Consider the following 13,736-nt stretch of genomic DNA (forward strand, 5'->3'; position numbering starts at 1 on the left):
AACAGTTGTCTTTTGTTGTAGCACCTTGATTTCAGTGCTTTTGCCATTGCTTGAAATAAGAGCGTGCTTAAGAGCTTCACTGGCTGGGTCCAGAGTGATGGGCACAATGCTCCTTTGTTACTGGCCTCTCTTACTTGCTGCCCTCTGTAACTTGCCGCCCAACTGAAGACGGACTGTATTGCACTGCGGGGCAGTGTAGATACGGTTGAGCCAGCTGCAAACGAGGTAGCCTGTATACTTACAGCAATACTGCAAGTTCTTAGCTAAATGTTTGTTTGTCCTGTAGGTCTAGAACTGAGCTCTGTGCTGTGCTACTTCATCCACGCTACCCTAATATAAAGCCAAATCAGACGTGCCTGTATGGTGGACTGCGTGGTTTTCTGTGGAGGTGCACTATCAGACTTCCCAATTTTAGCAGGCCTTCAGATTTGGAAGAATGTGTGTTTGCAGAGACTCACTGTTGATCAGATGGTCTGATCTTTGACTGCTCATAATTATCCTCATATATATGTTGAAATCAAGAAGCAAAATTCTCCATAAAACTAAGAAGTTTGGGGTTTGGGGGCTGTAGGATGTAGAGCTGAATGTGAGATTGGCGTGTGTGGGTATACATATGTTTAATCACTGTTTATTTGCACCAGAATAATTCTTCTATTTTAGAGCATCAGTTTCTTGTTGGCACAAAACAAAGACTTTTAAAGTATTTTTCAGGTTTTATGTTTATTCTTTGTTGCTAGTTTGTATCATGTCATACCACTTGTTAATTTGTTCTTCTACAACTGCCTTAATTATGGGTGGAGGCCTTATACCTTTTGTCTAATAGAAATCTTCTGTTCATATGGAAATAAAAATAAATGAAGAAATTAGGTGTGTCGAGTCCTTCCTGATAGTTGCGCTTTAAATCCCAACAATGGAAAGAGGCCTCAAACTGGACAGCAATGGTCCCCAGGGTAGAGCAGAGATGTTCTGGGCATCCCTGCTTCGTCCCCACCCCCTAGCTCCTCATTCTCAGGCTTTCCTGGGGCACTTGCTGGGGGCACGGCACTGCCAGTGTATCGAGGGCTAGTAGAAACTTGGGAACTGAAATGTTGATGCTGTCCTGCTTATGCTCCTGTGGCATCCTTTCTCAGTGTGAATAGGAAATCTCCCATTTAAAAATTACCAGGAAGATCTTTGCTATTGTTATACAACTATATACATTGCTCTTCACATGTTTTGCATTAAAACTGTGTCTGCTGTTACAAAGAGAATTTTAAATCATGCAAAGGCTCTCAGTTTGCCTTTTAATGTGTTGCTACACTTCTGCACGCTTCATTTGCTGGTCGTTTCTTTAATTTCAGTCACGCTGGACTGTTACAAAGGTGTTCACTAAAGATAAGTATTGCAGTGTCTGGTAAGATTTTGTTGGGAGAGGGGAAGAAGGGAAGCGTTCATTGATTTGTTTGAATTTGGCTGCTGATTGTGCTTGAATCCAAGGTTGTCCAAGCTCCTGCTGAGAGCAGAGTCGATGCTGAATCCAGACCAGGGCTCAGGGCTTCAGCCAGTTGGATCCTGACAACCTCTGGGGATAGAGATTGTGCAGCTTCTCTGGGCAGCCTGCTCTAGTGCTTAGCGAGCTTCACTGTTTTCCTTGTGTTTGGTCAGAAACTCCTCCGTTACAAATAATGGGCCATTGTTTGTTCTCCTGCCACTCCTCCAATGTTCTTTACATTGCAAAAAAGGTAAGGCAACTTTTGAAACAAACGGAGAACTTGTGATGTTTTATTTTCTCGAACTGTTGTTGCAAATGAATAAATATGTTCATGTAGTACTTCTGTATCCTGTATGACACGTACGCTATATTCGTTTACTACTTGAGTGTAAAATAAAATTTTTAGAAGTAAAACTTCGATTTAGAAGTTGTGATGTTTATGACCTGCATGTTCTCAATTGTTATCTTTTAAATCTACTAGATGTTTCCTGGGAGAGCACAGTTCTTGCCTGCCTCGGTGAAGCAGGGAAGGCGGGATCCTGAACATAACTTTGCATTTCTGTCTTCTGGAGCCTCCCTGGAGAAAGGTAGCTTACCACCAGGGCTGGGATGGGAATGAAGCTAACACGCATCAGAAAAACTGGTGCTTATGAGAACTCTACTCTTAAACTCTCATGTGCTGGTGGAAACTTGCCTATCAAAACTGAGATTCAAGGAGGAAAATGACCTGAGGGGGCACGCGTGTGTAGTTTTCGGAGTAGTCGTTGGTTTTGGTAAATTTTCCCATGTGTTAAATGAGAACTCAAAACTTGAAACTTCTGACCGCAAACTTCTTGGAAGCAAATAAAGAATATGACAAATAGATTCAGTTCCAAATTCAACAGAAATTCAGTCTTATGAGACAGTTTCCTTAAACTAAGAATAATTTTTTTGATCTTATAAAAATATCATTTAACGGTTACTGCTCTGGCAGGGTGGCGGCGGCGGCTGTATATCATTTTTGTGCTGGAGCTTTTACAAGGCATATGTTTCCCTAGACCTGCTCGTGGGCTATCGCAGCTGGCTGGGCTGTCGGGCACCTGGGACCCTTCATCTGCCTCATCCCACATTAGTGCGGCGGAGGGGACGTGGTGACCAAGTGTGGCTTGCGTAGTATTTGCTTCCACGCAGATACAGGCACGGGATGGAGCTGCACGTGCTGCTCCGTTCTCTTGCTTGCCAGCACCAGCTGCGTAGGTCAGACCCTCTGACAGCAGGAAACAGGGAAGTTAGAGGTCCTGTGTAAACACACATCTCTGATGTGCATCAAGTCCACCATGGTAGAACTTCTTCTGATTTTCATTCATTTGTAGTAACGACTTAATATAATTCAAAAGTTTAAAAAAAAAATTAAGAAGGAGTTGCAAATGATTCAGAGCTTTTACTCTTGTGGAAGAATATCTTATAAGGTAATTTGCATGTTGAATCCTGCAAAATTATGCTTAGCAATAATGATTTTTGTTGCTTATTCTAAAACAAATAATTATTTTAGAGTATGATTTCTCCATACTGTGATCTATTAGGACTAAAATTCTTCCTGCTCTACTTTTCCTCTCTGGATAGGAGGAATTCAAAGTCCGTTTTCAGAAGCGTAGGAGGAGCCAAATGCAGTTGCAGTGATTTCAACCCCCAAAGGAGGACTTGTGCTTGAGTCCTGCCTGAGCAGCTGTAATGCTTCCGCTTGTAGCTGGAAGGGAATTCCTTCAAGGCAGAAGCTCTGCTAGACAGACATGAGTTAGCTTTCCGAGGGCCACCTTAAAAAGCTCTAATGAGTTTGCAGGGAAGGAAGGGGTCTTAAAGCAATTATTATTGTGGAGGCTGTTTTTATTGCTGTGGCCTCTGTGATAGGCTTTGGAAATGTGGGGGTCTCCAGCTGCAGTATGCACTAAGCTCTATTCAAAGGAAAGGCTGCTTGTCCGTTCTCCTTTAGCTGAGAGAACTGTACGGTGTGGTTGGGGGCTAAATCACAGCCTGGCTGAAAAATCCTGCCTCAGCTGGCAGAGTCTTTGTAGGTAGTTTGCATGGAATATCCAGTAATTATAGTAAGTAATTTGAAGAACTACGTACAGTCATCTTGTTTCTGTAACGGAGTTGGTCCACTCCAGAGCTTCCATGGCTATGGAGGTGACTTTGACAACTCAGTCCTTGTATAACGGCAGAAATAGGACAAGGGTTGCCCTGTCTTGTTTTCGTATTTTCCTGTGGTGTGTTTTTGTTGTTGGTTGTTGTTTTTTTTTCACGGTTTTTGGTTTGTTTGCCAAACACGTCTCACTTTAAAATTAAAATAAAATGTTCCATGTATATGGAATAATAATTTTTATAATAATAATACATTTTTATATATATTAGCAAGGCTTACAAAATGCTGCATGCTTCTTTATAGGAAGCATTTGTAAGTTGACCTGTTGTCACACAGATGTACTTGCTACTAGCTGCCCTTCACTGTCACATTGCACTGTTGGGAATGTGAACATGTTTTGTTAAAACCTAAGGACCGATCCTATGAACATAAAACGCAAGGCATACACCTTTAAAAAAAAAAAAAAAAGGAAAGAATTCCGCATACTGCAAAATGAGGCAATTATTTGGTCTTTCCAGAACCCTGCTTCCTGTGTGTGGGTATCAGTGGTGAGTATGGCCGTTAGCAAGGCTGGCGCTGGTTCGAGCATCATTAAATAGAAGCCTGCTGACACTGGCCATTGATCCAGCAGCCGGCACAGGGCCTCTGGGCCACGGTATTTCCTCCCCCATCTCTTGCTTCTCCCTGGGGATAACCAATTGGAAGAAATGACCCACTTGCCTGGAGTTTTTAGAAGCAGTGGGCAGTTCGATGCGAATTGTCAGCTCCAGCTAGAAAGGCAAAGGATCCTGTAGTTGACCCTTATCGGTTGTTGGCATTCTGTTGCTGTAACATTTGGCCATCCCTCACAATGTCACAAATCCCAAGAAGACCTTGTGAAACTCCACCAATGCAGTATTTGTAAGGCTGTCATCTTTTAAAGCTGTCAGGATACAAAAGGGTGGTGCTTGTTTTGAGCTATAATACTTTTAAAAAAAAAGTTCTGCCTAATTAGTAACGAAATGTGTGTGATGTTGAGCAATCTGTTTACAAAAACTATATTTTATTTGAAAATCACTTTATTTTTCATTAACTGAGAGTGCACAAGTTGATGACAGTTGTCCCAAATGAGTAGAAACAGATGACGTTCAGGTAATTTCCATGAAATGGAACTATTACTCATAGATACCATATTGTTCCCATTTATTGTTGGTTTTGGTCTTGGATGTTTTCTTGAAACAGCATTAATAGCTCTCAAAACTGCCACAAGCTTTTATAAAAGCAACTTGGGTATCTAATATGGTGTGCTATGAGAACTTTGCATATATTTTGCAATTCATGATTTATTTCTTTTCTGTAAGAAATCTAAATTAGACGTGGTATGATTTTGTTATTAGAGCAGTACCCAAATGCCATACTCGTGATCACAGACCCATTGTAACTAAGTGGTGCATTGATTTGAGAATATTCTCTTCTTGAGTACAGTCTCTCATCTAATTAAATAAGCTTTTGCAGTAAGTTGCCTCACGTGTTGATTTGGAACACTGGCAGTCATTTGCCTGCAGCAAAGTAAGTACCTTCCAAATGTATAACTCCGGCCTGCTTTATGGGACTTTTGTTGGAATTTGGCCTCTTTATTTCCTCCTGATTTTTAATTTCTGACTTTGTATAGGACCATCAAGCGACTGCAAAAAGAACTGTAGATCACAATTGTAATTTATTTCACAGTAATTGAGCGTAAAATTCTGTGCTTAAAATAAAGTGCTAAAGCACAGCTTCCTTTTAAATCAGATATTCTGCAGTTCTCTCATAAACTTAAAATATGGTCAACGTTCCTTCTTTACATAGCTTCATAAGTTTATGTAATGAAAACCTGAAATAGAAATTCTCTTTGTTTGACCGTGTAAAGTGCCTCAGAGTTGAAATTGCAAAGAAATCAATTGTGTTCTTCAGACCTCTCAATAATTGTCTTTATATTCATTCTTTAAGGTCCTAACTAAGTTGAAATGCAATATTTCATTCCTGACATTTAATCCATGAAAATGCTCTTGGAGATGTATTATTCCCTTAAAATAATTTACGTGTACCCTGCAATGAACGCATGCTGCTGGAGGTATATCAGAATCTTTTTTGGTCTGCTACAGGACATAAATAGGAAACATAGACATGCCTCATTTGAAATTGCTTTATATAATTGTCATATGACAAACGTGTTGTCGTGGTCTTGGGGCTATTTTTTGTTGACATTTTTATTAAAAAAAAAAAGTACAATATCAAACTAACAGCTGATGATTGCATGAACTAACAGAATCACAGAATGGTAGGGTTGGAAGGGACCTCTGGAGATCATCTAGTCGAACCCCCTGCCAGAGCAGGGTCACCCAGAGCAGGTTGCACAGGAACGCGTCCAGGCGGGTTTGGAATGTCTCCAGAGTTGGAGACTCCACCACCTCTCTGGGCAGCCTGTGCCAGGGCTCTGCCACCCTCAGCATTGCATCTTTGGCTGTTCTGATTTGTGGAGTATTTTATTTAGTTTGTAAATGAGGAAAAGTGGTACTTCTGAGCTCAGTCTATCCAGAACCTGAACCGTTCTATGATCTGTTTGACGGTGGTGTGAACTCCCCGTACGGCAACTTCTCTGCTTCTCTTACCTGGCGATAGGGTGTGTTACCAGCAAGGTAGTGTTGGCTTAGTGAATTAAGCCTGACTCGCCTGTGAGCTGGCATTTATTAATGAATGACCGATGCTGTGGCCTGCTTCATTGTGCTCGTCTGGGCATGCTGGGTATTGCCGTCTTACCAAAATGAATGGGTGTATCTAGCAGAGTCTCGTCTTTATAGGAGTTAGTTAATGACTGTAGTACCCCCTTGCGCAAGAACTTTCTGCATCCAGAACTCTATTAAATAATAAACCACAGTAAGTCATTACTCTAGACTTGGATCCTCCCTGTACACCTCCGCCCATACTTACTCATGTTAATCAAATTATTTTTCCTACTAGTTAAGAAAGAAAAATGGAGCAAGAATTGCTTCTGTCGTGGTAGTGCCTCTTCTTTATATTGCTAAACTAGCTAAAAGTCTTAAAGATGTGTAGCGTAGGAATATCTATTCTACTGAACTCTATTGATGTCCATCTTGGGATGCCATAAACAGGTTTGATTATTTACATGTACTGAACATTTATTATGTGGATATGGGTGTTGTAGGTGCTTTTAAACAGGGTATCTGAAAAATGACTTGAGTGCTATTTGAAAAGCCTGATCTGCTGCTGGGCATGGAAAAACAGGGCACACTTCCTACCTTAATGATGCTGAGTGTAGAGGTTGGCCCTCATTACCTCTCTCTTTCCATTTTATTTTTCCATGCAACTTGCACGACGTGGGTTTCCATCGTGTACCAGGCAGATATTCCCAGGCAGAATACTTCATAGCAAATTGCGTAAGTGAGCAGGAGTCCTGGAGGAGTCCAGCAACTTTGGAGCAGCATGCAAACCTCACAACTTCTGCCCTCCTCTTGTACATTCGTAGCTCTGGTTTCTGCTCTTTTTCTGGAGTGTAGCCAGTTCCTACAGTGCTTCTGGCCTTTTCTTAGCGTTCACAATTTCTGTGGGATCCTGCATTTCACACCGTGCTTAGCTCTCAGTTCTGCCTTTTACCTCTTCGCTTTGCTCCGTTCTGTGATTTTTCTGTGCTTTGAGAATCTTTCTTTTTAATGTTACGCCCTTTTCACAGCATCTGGCTTGGTAACCTTGTACTTCTCTTATTCTCCTAGTAATTTTGTGCTTGCTTTCTCATGTACTTCTGCTGTGATTTGAGGATGAGATTGCTTTTGTGGCTTCTTTCCCCATCTCCCTAGTGGGACGTTAAAATCCCTTTCCATTCTGAGAATCCGATAACATCGCAAACTACTTTGCTCCAGTCCCAGTTGTGCAGAAGTTGGACTAGGAGCCTCTGAGCAGGCTTTGTGTTACTTACGTGGGTTACAAAGGGTGCATTATAAAACATCATTTGCACGTGACAGCTATCAAGAAAGTTGAGAGGCCACAGTATGCAGGATTTTGAGGGGAAAAAATTTGTCTGTGCGGAGATCTCAGGTAGCACTCAGCATAGTGTGGTCTTAAGGTCTTAAGCAAACGCTCTTCTGAAGAGTCCTTGTGCAGCATTACAGGTAACAAAGCAATTACCCAAAGGATGGCACCTTTTGAAAGGATTGCTGTAATTTGTCTAGGACTGGTAAACTTGTTGTTTTCTCTCTCTGTTTTGTCCATTAATGTTCACTGCAGAGCAAAGCAAATACTGATTTTATTTTTTAAAGATTTTGTTGATAGATGTGGACTGTATAAAAATTAAGGATTTTTCTGTAGTTGTATAAAAAATAAGCTTCTCTTTGATTCAGCACTAAACTTCAAGAACAAATGAGCCATGCAGTGACTTTTTTTTTTTTTTTTGAATGGCAATTCCTTTTATTGTTTCCAGCAAAGGTAACTGCATGTTTGGTTATAGTTCCATATAATTTTTTTAATTAAAACTTACAGTTTCTTCGACTTTTCTTTCATCACATCTGCCACGCTTAAGGAAAAGCATAAAGAGCAGCAGTGCTTTGCAGAATTGTATTTGTTCTGAGACAGATGTTTTATTCCACAGAGTTATCAATACACAAGTACTGAAATGCCTTTAAATCCTTGAATCTGCCTGTGAGATTGATACTTACATTATTCATGCTCGTGTACTTTTGTAGATCAATATTTCAGGGTCTATTTATTAATACAAAATGACTGTTTCTGTTTTTGGCTAAAATGTGTATTTCGGTCTGTCCCCCCCCTCCCCCAGTTTCTAACAAATGGCTTCTTTTGATTTCTCAGGCTTGGTGGGCCACTGGCATTGGCAGGTGGTGGAATGACACAATGCAGTGTGATATGCCAAAGTAGCTGGGCATCACTTGTCATCTTGCAGACAAGTGAGGCAGAGGAAATAAGAGAATACATGGGTCTCTCAAACATGCAGGCAAAAAACCCGACGTTTTCCATAGGATAGAAATTTTTTCCTGTGACTGCCTCCTTCCATCTTGTCCCCAGAGCGGTTCAGTTTCTTATGCTATTTTATCTACTCCATATTTGAGGTATTGTAAGCGAGTACGTGAAACATTTTTACCTGTAATAAATAGCTTCATGTATAATATCACTTCTCGTAAGATTCTTGCTTGCTTTCTGTCGTGCAAATAAGAAGCCATTAAAGGTAGTAAAGCTATAAATAATGATCTTTAGTGTTATGGCCTATGCTAAATGCAAAGTATATAAGCATACATCTTGCTATAAAGAACTGCTTTGTTCACCGTGATTTCATAGTGATTGCTTGTTTTGTGACCACACAGGATTTGTCACTTTGTTTCAGGCAGAGGCGTACCTTGATACTTAGTCAAGTTGTTCAAAGGCACAAGTGCTCATGCGTGGATTTAAGGGGGAGCTATCTATGAGCATGTTTCTCAATGTTTGATCCCTCTGGGACAGCATGGTGACAAATACTGTTTTTCCTGAAGTTTGAGATCTACAAAAGCTCTTTTAAGTCCGTCACAAGACGTAGGTGCAAATAGAGTGAGATAGTTGGCGGAGCAGCCTGTGTTGTGTCTTTGTCGACCTCTGAAGACACACGGTATGCTCTTCCCCTGTATGTGTGCAGCGAGCACGAGTGAAGAGGCGAGCGCAAGCCTAGTCAATCCCGGGCAGTAATGGCATAGCTAATTTAGCTCACCCCAAAAGCTCACCGTGGGTGCAAAGCAGCTCTTTCTCATCCTGTGAGCTGCTCAGCTGCGTACCTCCTCTTCTGGGTGCTCCTAAGATCTGCAGCAGAGGATCACATGTGCGGGAGGTTGTTAACCTCTCCCAGGTTAAGGAAAATATGGTTATGACGTTGAGAAAAAGCAGTGGCCTGGTTCAGAAGGGGAATTTCCTTCAAATCCGTTGTGTAGTGCACAGATAAACTTCCCAAGGGTGGTTTTGACTGTGTGCTTTACAGAGGTTGCTCCAAAAGGTGGTGTGTAACTTTTTCTCCTGCCTGCCTCGCTTTTGGATCGAGCACACTCAGGTTGGTGCTGGAGGTTGATCAGGATCAACGTCTTCCAGATTGCCTCTGCGTTGCTAGAACTGCAGTCTGGCTCCTTTGTTTTGCAATATCCTTTATCTGATATAGGAGCTTACTATTTTTGAAGATCTGTCTGCAGGTATGTCTACTTCTACAGTTAACTTATAACAAATTTTGGAACAAACTTGTTTTGGAAGGAACAAAATGGTACTTTCCATTCTTTTTCCTATTGTGGATTATCTTGTCTTTGACCATAGTGAAAGATCATCAGCTATTTGTTTTCTTTTGATAAATTAATTTTGCACTTCTTCCCAGTTTTCACCAAGCTTAATAGTTCTTCATGAATCTGTAGTATTTGCAAGTACTGCAATCCTATTTTAATTACAGTAGTACTTACACAAGAGCCTAGTATTTGTTACAGGTTTGCTGCTTATTAGATGCTGTCTCATCATAGACTGAGGCAAGAGTATTGCATTTCGGGTCACAGCAGGTTTGGATTGCTTTTTTTCTTATGATCCTGCGATTGTTTTATGCTTTGGAATGGTGCTAATTTAGAGAGAGTGGCAAACGCAGTGCCCGCTGCCACTCCAGCTACTTAGTAGTCACCAAGGCATCCTCACCTAATCACGTATTTTTCTTTTTAAAAATAATCTTTCCCAGAATGGGCAGGTGTTAATTCCACATGCTGGGGGCAGCCGTCACGCAGCAATATAGCTATGTGTAAGAGAAACCATTTTAAAGGGATTTTTTTTTGTTGTTGTTTGTGTTTTAAAGTGAGGCTTGGTTACAAACAGTTTGTACGATGCCCATGACGGGTGCGTTGGGTCTTTGTGACTGAGTAACTCTTTATGCTGCTCGCCTATTGGCAATGCTGGAGTTCCTTTAAAGCTCATTTAATATCAGACTATAAATCTTGGCTGGCTTCGTTTAACCCAGAGTTCAGTTTCCAATACAGCTTTAGCAGTATTTTTAAGGGAGAAGGAATTAGAGGTGATAGTCTGTAGCTGGCTTTGTTTCCGTGGCTGTGTTCTGGAGGGCAGAGCGTCCCCGCCGTGGGCCGCCAGCATCTCTCCCGTAGCGGCAGGCGGGCGCGCGAGCCACTGTGCCCCCTTCAAAGAGGGTGGGAAGCGATTCCTTCCCCCGGCAGCCTCTCAGCGCTGCCAACTGGGAATTTAAAGGCAGGAGCCGTAGCTTCAGAAAATACTGCATCCTCCTCTGTGGATATTAATTTTAGCTGTGTTTTGGTCACAATGAAGTTTTCTTTGCATCCCGTACTGGCCTTATTAGGCAGCTAAGGAAAAAATATCTCCTCTATATCTGCCCACACTTATCCCTTTATGATGAGGACACATGAGAGACAACCTTTCCATATATACATAGTATGCCTGCTGAAAATTAACGCTAAAAATACTATCAAAAAAATTATAGGCAAATGGAGAACTTCTAAGGTATTCTTGAAGTAAGCTATGAGTTAAGAATTAGAAAACCCTATGGCCCAGTGAGAAATGGATTTTGTGGTCTCTTTGTACTGTTAAAATTTCTTTTGGAAACGAACTCCCACTGCCTAAAATACCATAATGTTTTACAAGTTTGCAGAAGATGAAAATGTTACCAGATGTTCAGTTCAAGGAGCAAGTTCACTACCGTTGTCAGCTGGAACAGCTTTTGCTGTTTGGTAGCTTCTCCCTACCTTCTCTCCCTCTCTTCCCCCGCCCCCACGGCTGCTACCAGCCTGCCCAGCCCTTCTGCAAATAAAACAGTATTTCACTCGTATAGGTGAAGCCGATATATTGTACAGTGCATATAATTAAGTTGTTGGTTGGTTGGATGACCAAAGTCTTTTATCGAAAGAGGTTATCAAACTACACTGCTGTAGTTAAATATAGTTTACTATTAAATGCGTATTTAATAAGCAGAAGAGAAGTCACTGACTTCGGCATAGTGAAAATCTGTTAAGGGCACATGAAAAGGACCGCTAATATCAGGCAGTCTCACCTTAGTGCTGCTACAATGCTGCTATTTTTGCCGTGACGCTTTTTTTTTTTCATAATATGATTCAACTATATAAAAGGCTTATGGATTTGAAGCACATCAGAGGTCATTTCCTCCTGTGACTCACTAATCAGCTCTGGTACTTTCATATATACAGCAGGAACTTTCAGACAAAGGTAAGATTAGTAGCTAACCAGACAAAGAGAAAATGGAGGAAAATAATAGTAGTGGTGCGTACATGCATCAAGTAAGTGTGGCCCAATATTTTTATGGCCTTTTTGATAGATTGCTTTGGATGCTTCTGGGCAACATTGAATGCAGCATTTTTTTATGTCTGTCCCAGAAGGATTATTCCAATGGTTCACCTTAGATTCAGCACAGACTATTACTTTGATACTGTAATAGCTTTGGAAATGCTCTCCTTTGATGTCTAGAGCTGTATGGAACTGTTCTTTTGATTAAGAAACACTTACACACTTGAAAAACCTAATAATAGATAAAAAAAAGAAAAGGAAAAAATGATCATCAATTGTGCTTTATTAAACTGGATCTATGGGAGAGATGCAGAACGTGTGTGCATCTGTATCCCCTGTCTTGATCTGTTATCTTTCTGTTGGAAACGCTCACAGTATGTCTGGCTCTGGCTTGAATAGCCCAGGAGCCTATTTCCTTTTTCCACCCCCCCACTTCGTTCCAGGACTCTCCCCTTTCTTCTGCCACTGAATGCTTGCAGCCCGAACAACCTGGCTGGCAGGCGCATTATTATATCCCTCCCCCTCCCCTCATCCTCGATAGATTGTCAAAGATTTATGGCGTACGAGTTCAGTTTAAAACCCAGCCTGGTCCACACCAGGAAAATTTCTTTTTACTAACAAGGGGCATAACTGCACTAGTGGCCAACAATTTCGCTTAGTTCCCTCGGTTGCAATCAGCGCCGTTTCGGGGAAATAAATTGCATATGATCGTGCAAAGACGCTGAGCTGCTGTTGGCTGTGTCTGCAGACGGAGCTCAGGGTAAATGTCTGCCTCCGTTCAGGGCTTACAGGAGAAAGCCCCCGGCGTCCCTGTGGTACACCTATGTGACGGCTTTTAGGTCAAAGTCATCTTACTCAAGAGTTTAGGAGGTACAAAGTTAATTTGCCAGTTGAACGGGTGTTGAGATTTGCTCTGAAAACATAGATTAAAGCTCTCTTATGCTTAATAATAATATATTTACTGGGAGTTTTGTAACGCTTTTGCCCCAGATTTACTCCTGGAACGCACTGCTCTATTTTTGCAAGTTAATCTCTTAATTAGTTTTGAGATAAACTTTTAAGAAAACTTAGGCATCCTGCATTGGTGGGAAAGGGGGGAGAATGCTTCACTCTTAAGCAAGGAAAATGCTTTTTTTATTCTGTACTCTGCAAGTAGGCTTTTGTTTGGGAGGTTTTTTTACATTAAATCAGTGTTGCTGCCTGAAAAGGGTTGAGAAATAACTGGGTGAACATTTCAATTTTAGATGTAGAAACGTACTGTACATTGAAGTTGCAATTTTGATCATTTTAACTAAGAAAAAAAAAAGAGCTGTATGGAAATAAATATATGCTCAAGCAGATGAAGTGCTTCTCGGCAAAACATAATTGTGATGGCGAAAGTGCTGGTGGACACAGAGCAATATACGGACCTGAGATACGGATTAGGAAAAAGCTAGGATTTGGGGTTTGGCTGAGTACTGCCAGAGCTGTGCCAGCTTGCAGCAGAGCTGTAAGAATAGAAAGGACTAGTGAAATAATTATATTTTCTTTCCGTTTCAAACTTTACATGCCTGTCAGAGAGAGTTGCAGCCATTCAGGCTGGCACTGGGGCTTTGCAGGCGGTTAGATCCCTGCTGCTCCAGGTGGAAAGCTTTGGATGAGAGGGGGGAGGTCAGAACATCCTCTCACGTCTTCACAAGAGAAGATGTGGATGTTTGACTGCCTCTTCATCCTTGTTCACAGGGCAACCCTCTCAGACAGCCTTCACCGCTCCCTTCGAGTCCTTTGTATGGAGCACAGGTACCTCTCCGGACTCTGCGGGGACGTGCATCATTCACCCCAGTTTGGGAGCTGTGGAGTAGGTTG

Source organism: Rissa tridactyla, chromosome 8 (assembly GCF_028500815.1).
Source record: "Rissa tridactyla isolate bRisTri1 chromosome 8, bRisTri1.patW.cur.20221130, whole genome shotgun sequence".
Taxonomy (NCBI): domain Eukaryota; kingdom Metazoa; phylum Chordata; class Aves; order Charadriiformes; family Laridae; genus Rissa; species Rissa tridactyla.